The sequence below is a fragment of the Paralichthys olivaceus genome, chromosome 2 (assembly GCF_024713975.1).
Source record: "Paralichthys olivaceus isolate ysfri-2021 chromosome 2, ASM2471397v2, whole genome shotgun sequence".
In the NCBI taxonomy this organism is placed as follows: Eukaryota; Metazoa; Chordata; class Actinopteri; order Pleuronectiformes; family Paralichthyidae; genus Paralichthys; species Paralichthys olivaceus.
In genome coordinates, this window is record NC_091094.1 from 25,042,449 (window position 1) to 25,052,502 (window position 10,054).

Below are 10,054 nucleotides of genomic sequence, written 5' to 3' on the forward strand. Positions count from 1 at the left end.
TCAGTTTCCCTAAATGTGCATGTATTTTTTCTTCAGGACCAAATTAATCGCAAAAACAAGGAAAATGTTTAAAAACGCAATGTTTAGGTAAGTGAAATAAAATCCTGGATCTGCCCCATGATCAAGATCCGCACCAGAATTTAATGGGCTCTCTGAAGTTTTGTGGTAAAAGTTCCAGTAGCATTTGTGTAATCTAGCAAACAATCAATATTTGGACAATTGGCAAACTCTAGTACACAAATTGCCCATTGCCCATGCATTTCACTGAGAGCATTGCATGATTGCATTTCAGAGCACCTCACTTCCTGTCTTTGTTTGCATTCGCCTCCCATGTTTCACCCATGTCTAGTTTACTTTGTGTATTTAGTCTCTGTGCTCCCCCTTTGTTCAGTACCAGTTCTTCTTGTCAGTTTCTGCCTGTGCTCCAGCCTTTTCCCAGTGTGTTATTAATCAAGTTTTGTTTTTTGAGGTCGCCTTTGCTTTTGTGTTTTTGGAAACCACTGCCTTCATGACACTGTACCTGTTCACCTTTCTGTAAGTCAAATTGAAAACTCTTTGTTGGATCTGTCATAGTGTGGCATCTCTCATCCTCACCTTCGCCACACAGCATTGGATTCAATTTTCAGTTAAACACCAAAATTATCAATGCAAATGTCATTGTCCTTTGCCAGTAACTGAGACTGAGCATCACATTGCATGGGTTTGTTATATTTAACCCCACACATGTCCCCCTGGGGTAAAAGCACACAGACACATGCATCGCTTGTTTTTCTTGTTTTTATATTCTTCTGAACCCTGACACCGTTTAGTTTAGATAGAATTGATAATATCCCTTAAAGAGCCCGTCACAGCGAGTTTGCTCTCGCCAACAGCTGGCCGACCCAGAAAAAAACATCTGCCACACAGCCATCACACTCCACAACACACACGCCCGCCACTGTACACACAGTGAACACACAGTGCAGGAAACAAACGCTGCGTTCTCTTCTCTCACCGAGTGTAATTTGGACCCCAACCCTCCCAATTTTCTGTCTGGGACGGCCTGTGGACAGGCTGCGGAGAGCAGCAAGCATACAACGCTGTTAGGTTTAGGTTTCCCCACACACACCAAGAATGTGATTAACAATACATTCATTCTTAGGGGCTGGCAAAGTTATACACAGACGCGTGCACATGCAGATATACATGTAAATACACACATACAGATCTGGCTGAGCCCTCCAGCAATCATTAAAACTACTGTACATAGACTACTGTAACACACACACACACACACACACACACACACACTCACACACACACACACACACAGTGTTTCCCAACAGGGTCCAGACACACGGCAGTCCTGTGGTTAAAATGTTGCAGAATGATGTTGAATTATGATCAACAGACACTCTTTTCTTTGGAGGAATGGGAACCACTTCTGCAGCGTTGAAAAAAATACACTGTTGGCAAAACGATTATATTATTGCAACTCATGCATTTAGGAACATTCACAACTTGACATTAATATGACTCATGTAAAAATATCAACTGTGTGAAAGAGACTAATAGCCCCGATAGAACAGGGGCTCTCTGTACACTACATCTAGTGATGATGCTTTAAACATAACTTCTTCACATAAGGGTGGCATATACAATGATCAACTACAATGTCAAGACCAGTTACCAGTTTTACTGCTGTGCATTCTTAATGGCTGTATTGTGTCTTAATGTGTTAATTATTTTATATTGTTTTGAATTGACCCATTAGTCAGTTATATGAACCTCAGCAATGCTCTAATTATTTAGGTCCTTTACAGCTGCAAGGCAGACTGTGTTATTTATGGCACCATACGTAGACTTAATACACTACACACAGCAAACTCCTGTTTGAACTGAAAAATATGTTTATTAAGTTTTAGAAAAAGTCAAAGCTAGGGCACGTCCAACATCCAGGGCTTGATTTCCATCAAATACTCTTACACAGGTAATACAGCATTACAAAATTAATTATAACTGTAATGACTAAAGTTTTGGGTTAAATGCTGTTGTTATGTCAAATCTGCCGCACTGATGCACTATTTTATTCCCAGCTTCAATGACCAACAAGTGTTTCTGTATTTGCTTGAGCTACTTTGTGGCATTTGCCGTTCCATTTCCTTGCAAAACCCAAAACCCCTTGTTCAAAATCAACAGTTGCTATTAGAATCAAAACTCCTCAAGATTTTAACAAAGTTAGCATGAGTTGCAATAACAATAGTTTTGGCCAATAAATTAGCCTTTGAGCCACAGAGCCATTCTACAAATCAAAAATGACTCTCTCAAGTGTAATGTCTTCTTTTTTATTAAAAGTCGATACACAATTCCAGAGTTACCTCGATACAGCTGTTATATTGCCTGGATCTTCAAGTCCACTCAGGGTTTTGGAGATTTGCAGTGAGTTTCAATTTAGTGTTTGGCTGCGAGTTTGGCAAACAAAATAGTTTTGGTTCACTCTCAACATCTCAAAAAGCTCTAAAATACCACTGTACACTACCTGCTACGCATCAATCTGCAGCAGACACCAGACTAGATGGTGAACACAGAGGAGTAGTAGGCTCATAAGCTATTATCCTCCAGGTGTCGAGACCTTAGCATATATGGCTCTAAACTGCTGGAAGTGTAAAGATCACATTATCAATTTAAATGGTGGTAATATATGAACATTGTGTTTACAATTAATTCTTAAAGATTAAATCATCCTGGAGTCACGTGTGCTCACATGCTGAGGAACTCTTGGTTTATCATTTGAAAAGATTAATTACTTGAAACCTGTGGCTCCTCCCACTTGCCATTCTATCTTAGTGACCATTTTGATGTTTTGTTGGGACATTTGAGTTGACGAACAGCATAGCACTAGTCTTTTCCAAATAAACGAGAAATGATTTGTTGGCAACTGTCACAGGTGACAACATGCTGGACTCTGTCAACACTCACATCAATGTCCATACGCTGTACCTTGAGAGTAAGAACAGAAATATTCTAACAGCGTCACAAGAGTCAGTGTCACAAGATTCCTGCAGCTTTGGAAAAAAGGAAACACTGTGTCCGTCACCATTTAATTGATAAGAATATACACATATTCTATGTGTCATCAGCAGATTCAGACTCAGTTTAGTGTGAATGTGAAGTTAAACCACACCTCTTGAATCCACCTTATGTTTAACTGTGTAAAACAGAGTTGCCTGAGCTGCAGTGTGCAGCCGGTGGCGTGTGGTGGCTACTGAGTTGCCAGGTCAAGGTTAAGGGTTATGGTTTCTGTGGGACCTCCGAGGACATGGTGCTGCCTACTTAGACCCAGCTGTCAAAACACACACACACAGACACACACGCACACACACACACACTCCAGGACAACCATGTGTCTCTGTATGAATGAGTGTAGTGTATCCCACCTACACAAACATGCGCGCGCACACACACACACACACGTTAATTCAGCATATAAACACAGCTCAGAGAGGCGAGGCTGGTGGCACTGCCTGTGTATCAGCATTGTATGCGCGTGCAGAAAGGCCTCCAGAGGGGGCGCTGTCTGTGCTGCAGGAGTAAACTACTACTACCAGCTGTCAGCAAATTGTGTGTGAGATTGAGCGTGTCTGCCTCAGTCTGTGGAGCAGGCAGGGTACTGTATGGATTCATGTGTTGACTCAGTGAGATTGGCGGCTTGGTCTCAGGGGAGCTGTGGTTTAGCCGACGCTGGCGCACTGTTAAGGCTAAACACACCTAATTGAGGAGGACGCTTACAGGCCCTCTTCTGTGCGTGTGTGTGTTGAGAGGGAGAGAGTGTCAATTCGACAAGACTGTATAGAATGAAGAGCTTGGTAAATCTCATGGCCCGATACCTTAGTGGCTTTTTCAGTTTTTTTCTTGGCAATTTAATGAAATTACATAGTTGGTGTATTTATTCACTGTTCTCTGTGTTTGCCCCCAGAACACTTTGTTTCTAATGGCACATAAATGCATGGGTCTTCTCTGCAGTCTATAATAAATCCCAGGGATTTACACACTTCATCTCAATGTGTTTACATACAAAAGGGTCGAAGACCACTTTCTCATTTATCAGACTTTTGGACCCCACTGTACATGATATGCCCACATATGGCTACTGTACACTAATGCATTTCACTCTTGAAGGAACAGTCCTGGCCGCCTTCCTCTGGAGGTTTTCTTGGCACGTCCAACTGGTGGGAGACCCAGGGTCAACCCAGAACATCCCGGAGAGATCTTATCTCATTCGGCCTGGGAATGCCTCTGGATCCCTGGGAGGAGTTGACAAGGTTACCTGGGGAAAGGAATTTCTGGAACTTCATCATAGTGAAAGGGAATAGGGGGATCGCTGTCAAACAAAACTTATACATGAAAATGTATCCACTTATCCATACAACTTGCTGTTACCTGTCCATGGCACTTTTGTATTGTATATCGTATATTTTGTATGTTTTTAATTGTGTTGTGACATCTTTGCAATCTGTCCATCTAACATAAATACAGTTTGTTGTTGACTTGTAAACACCCTATAGGCATCTGGGGAAAACTCCTCATTTCGTTGAGGTCATTTGATTTGAATCATTTTCTAATTTCTGAACTTCAGATTTCCTTCTACATAGTAGGTTATTTCAAAATATTTAAAAACAGACAAGTCTGACCCCGTCCCGAAACCTTGTTTGTGACAGCTAAAACCGGAGAACTGAGTTCAAAGGTATTTTTCTGGCTGGAATCTGACGTGAACAAGTTCTTAATGCTGGAATCTCATTTATGCCATCTCTCCCACATGAATGGAACGGCACATTAAACGGAGGCAGGTGTTGCAGGTGTTGCAGATCTGCTCTGGGCCGCCTCGCTCACTGAGCTGCTTTCAATGCGGGCACTGTTAAGTGAGTGCGTGATTCCAGTGTTTTCAGCAACTCCTCTGGCTGCCTCCCTCGGATGATTACGCCAGCAGAGTTTACTTAAGGATGGGAGCGTGACAGCTTCTGGAATGCTTCTGCTCTGCCCACAGAGAACGGGACATGCGTCAAACCAGTACTACAGTTACACAGGCCTGGGCAGCACGGTTCCACCAGGCAGCTCAAATGGGCTGTGGATTGGACTTGGTGACAGACGCTGCCATGGCTGCAGTTGTTGATGTCCTGCAGAATGTTTACATCTGTCCTTAGATTTTACACATTTTTGTTGCTTTTATATATATACAGTAATTAAATAATTACGCTTAGTAGTAACTTGGGTAGAGGGAAATTCAATGGGGCAATCACCTGGCTATCATCTGTGGTTTTAGAAGGAGGCCATTTTCTACACTGATTTAATCCACTTGAGTTTTAACTAGTGTAGTTTTAATTATATTATCTTGTTTGACAAACTCCTAATATCTGCAAAACAGTAGTATAATATATATATTTTATACCCAATTTCATAATTTACTCTTGACTATTTGGTACAGAGAGATTTTTTAAGAAGAAGTGATACCTGATTTGTTGTTAAAAATGTTGGATTCTAGATTTCCTATTGTGTGACCTCCCAATGGCTACTGAATACCCACATTTTGAACTATAAACGTCTTGTCTATATTGCACGCTTTTCTAAAAATGGGCCGTGTCCAAACCAAGGCAACCCTGATGACATCATCTGGGTCAGCTGGTTTTATGAGGTGACGTGATGCTAATGATGAGTAAGTCAATCTGAATTATGAACAAATTCTGTTTTATCTTCAGAACATGCATTTCTGGAATTTCTGCTCTTTCAGTTTATCGTTTAGACATACATCAGAGAAGAGGCAGCAGAGGACCTGAAAACCATCAACACATGGTTGACTGGTGCAGCTGTGTCACTGTAACTCTTTCAGTTTAGTCAGAACATGTGTTTTGACTGATTATTTATGTTTTAGTTCCAGTTTGTTAAATAGTCACACCATGTAATTCTCTTTTATTTTGTTGCTTTCAGGTGTCCTTTCATAACACCATTAATTTTATAGTTACATGAACATGCAGTTGCTGAGTGACATAATATTGAGGTCTTGTCACCTTCCCCAAAAGCCTGCCAAGAGCGAGTGTGTTGATCTGGTAGTTCCCCCGTTCTATGGAGGTTCACCTGGGACCAAACATAACTGAAAGGCGTGTTGGTCCACAGTCATCTCCAGCTGTATTTATTTCCTGGCTGGCAGCTCAGCGATGGTGACGGTGGTTCATGTTAGTCACGGCCTTGCTCCTTCAGAGCAGCCACAGAGAGTTACTCTTGGCCCTGCTTCAGCCAGGATCAGAGACCTGATTGGATGCTCAGGACGGCAGCCGGATATCAAGGCTTTGGACATGCATTCACAAAGCTGATGGTTTATTTCTCTCGCTTGTCTATGTACATATTGACTTATTCCAGGCATGGAGGAATATTGGTATAAATTGACGTGACCTGTTTTTATTACCTGGTGGATAACATAATGACAAAATACAAAAAAGTCCAAGTAAGTGGTAAAGGTAGACGCTCATCACTTGCCTTTTGTAACTGTTCATAGTGGGATTTTTTGCAGTCTGTTTTTCTATGGAAGAACAGAGTTGGCAAGAGCCAGATAAACAGCTCAACATGAAAGGTGAAGATGTCCATTAGGCAAATCAACTGGATTGAAGTGGATTGAAGTGGAAATGGACTGTAGCATGAAACTGGCACTAATAGGTCCTTCGTGCGAGACAGGCACCCCACTCATTCAATATGAACTTATGAACACACACAAACACACTCATAAACAATCAGAAAGTTAATCAAGGGTAAGTGCCTTGGCATGAATCTGTGCCCTCATCTCCCCTAGTGTCACGCACTAGCTGTTAGAGATAAGAGATCTCCAAAAATCGTAGGTAAGTGCAACATGGCAGCATGGCTGCTGGGCTCACAGTAGGGGATGTCAGTCACTTAATCAACAGCTTATACACACATACCTCAAAAGTTAGACAAAGATATGGATACAAACCTCCCAACCTGCTGACAATGAGAGCACAGAACAGTTTTGGCTCGACCGTTCAAAAGAGGGTTTTGGTTTAGAGAGTTTGTTTCATCGGATGATAGTGGCGCTACCAAGCACACAAATCTTTTAGTACTCTAGACCCATTTTATGCTGGTGTGTCACCTTTACCATTGCAGACTCTGTAACTGTGTAGACGCAAGACGTACTGTCCATTTGGTTTATTGCAGCTTTTTTCAAGCAGTTGAGTTTGGAATGGAATTAAACCAATGGACTAAAAGACACTTCTGAGGGGCACTGCAGTCCAACAATCTTCTGTGACTTCTGTGAAAAACAACCCCTTCCACATTATACCATATAAAGACTCTCGACCAGTTGTGTGTGGAACAATGATTACTTCAGATTAGACTATGACCTTGCAGGGATGGCATTAGTGATCTTCTGTCAGTTACTTGAGAACAGAGGCCACATCCAACCACTGAGTGGTTTTCAGTGATATCTCTCAACAAATGCTAGACAGATTGCAATCGAATTTACTTGAGACAATTATTCCCATTAATGTCTGTTGCAGGTCTCTTTGTTCCTCTCTGTAGTTCTTCATAACTCTGACTGTATGTTTGGGCTGTAGAGTTAAGATCAGACGCTTCACTGTTTGCATCGTGGATAAGGATCTAAACATCTCAAGTGCTTAAACCCATAGCACTGGGTGAATCGTACAAGATAAAGACGGCCACTCAGATGTTAATGACCGACAATTATGTCAAACTCTGGATTTCAGGAGAAAGTACGTGTGTTGGCGTGAGCCTGTGCTCCAGATGCTTGTCATTTCTGTCTTAGCACGCACGGTCTCCTGTTCTGAATTCCCCGTCCCCTTTGCTCTGATGTGCATTTATCATGTAGTTTACGGTACAGCAGTATTCTCCATGAGGGCTTTGTTCCCCATGTGCTGCTCCACTACAAATAATAGAGCATCTGATAGGTTTCATCATTCACAGGGCTGCAGATAAGTCTACCGTTTACATCTGCACACAAAAAGAAAGTCAGTGGGTGTTTTAACACTGTGTAATTACCTGGAGTCTCAATGCTTTGTGATTTGCACAAACAACACAGCTGCAGATGAAGGTGAATTCCGTGCTCATGTAAAACTAATGAGCTGGTTGGTACTATATGACATTATTGTCAGCATCATCAAGTACGTGTAAATAACTTTTAAATAATTTATGTGTGAATGTATTTTGACAAATATAACTTCATATTATTTGTGCATTGTTGTTTTAGTTGTAACATTATTCAACTTTAATCATCTGTCAATCCTAACCCTTACATGCACACTCCCTGTTGTGTAATATTTTGTTTTTAATTATATCCAGGCTTTTATATACAGTATAACCAGGTAATAATGTTTCTATGATTCAATATCTAGTGTCTTAGATGCCTCCACATCACAGTCATTTTTAAATTTCACTTAAAGGTCCAGTGTGTAAGATTTAGGCGTAAGGGAACTATTGCAGATAATTCAATGTAGAATAATCCTCATGATGTTTTCACTAGTAGTTTCATTTAAATTGTATGAATTGTAGTTTTCTTTACCTCAGAAAAGCCCCTTTATATTTAAATACTTTATATTTACATCAAGGGGACCCTCTCTACAGAGGCCGCCATGTTTTTTACATTAGTCCAGACTGGACAAACTAAACACCTTTTGAGTTTTTATGACAACTTCAGCTGCAACATGCAATTTCAACACTAGATTCTACACACTTACCTTTAAGAATGTAAAGTTCCAATTCAATAGCTGATTACACCCTCTAAAACTTTCCCCTCAAAATTATATATTCAAAAGGTATGTCATGAAAAACTAGTTACTTTACATTTTCCTTTGTTGTTTCGTGACCGGGATCTTCAAGATTTTCATCGGAGCTGGACTTTTTTTGTGGTCCGGCTTTAAAGTTCTGTTTCACTACAGAATAGGTCTGTATTAAGAAAATATAATGTGCTTATTTCCTGTAAGAGTTCTCAATAACCTGTAACATTTGTGTGGATCTGCTGTAGAAATGTCTGGACAGGATGTTGACACTTTTCAACCTGAACCTGTGTGAATAAAACATACTTTCTTTAAACTAATAGCTTCAGAGATGTTCATGTGCAAACTTTCACTGAGACAGAATAAAAAGTGTCTGCTGTGTGGCTGAGCTGATCACTCTCCTACCCAGACAGTGTTTTGACAGTGATGATGCCTGAGTGTGTTAGAGGACAGAGTGTGAGAATTTATATTTTATCAAAAGGTCCCACAAGATGGTTTGACTGTGCTTTAACACTATTATATATACTCAGACTTTTGCTGTAGTTGAAGACGTAAATGATAATTTACTTAAAGGCTCAGTGTGTAAGACTTAGGGTAAAGGGATCTATTGGCAGAAACTGAATATAAAATAACCCTAGTGATGTTTTCACTCGTGTATTTCATCTAAATTGGATGAATTGTTGTTTTCTTCACCCCAGAAAAGGTCCTTTATATTTAAATACTTTATATTTACTTCAGGAAGGTGTCTTCTCTACGGAAGCAGCCATGTTTTTATATTAGTCCAGACTGGAAAAATTAAACAGCTTTTGAGTTTTTATGAAAACTGAAGGTTACCACAGGTTCTCTGTCATGTTTGAAGAGGAGGGTAAGGTGAGGGGTATTCAGCTGCAACATGCAACTTCACAAGTAGATGTCACTAAATTTTACGCACTGAACCTTTAAGAGTTAGCGAGTGAAAGACATACCTAGCTACAAGAAATGTAAGGTCCTAATTCTATTTAAAAGCCTGTAATGTTTTCAGCAAAATATTATTTTATTATCAGCATTCTCATTATGCAGAAATTATTTTACTGTATATGAAATAATTGTAATAATAGCTTCTATCAAAATGTTACTGATACTTCCATGTGTATGGGGTATTCAACATGGTTTGGCTAATTAAATTAGACACACACACAACAAATATTATATTATTATAAATATTATTAAGATTATCATGTTGTATGTAGTGGAGTAAAATAAAACAGCATGTATTGAACTCCATATGTTTTGTTCGCGTCATC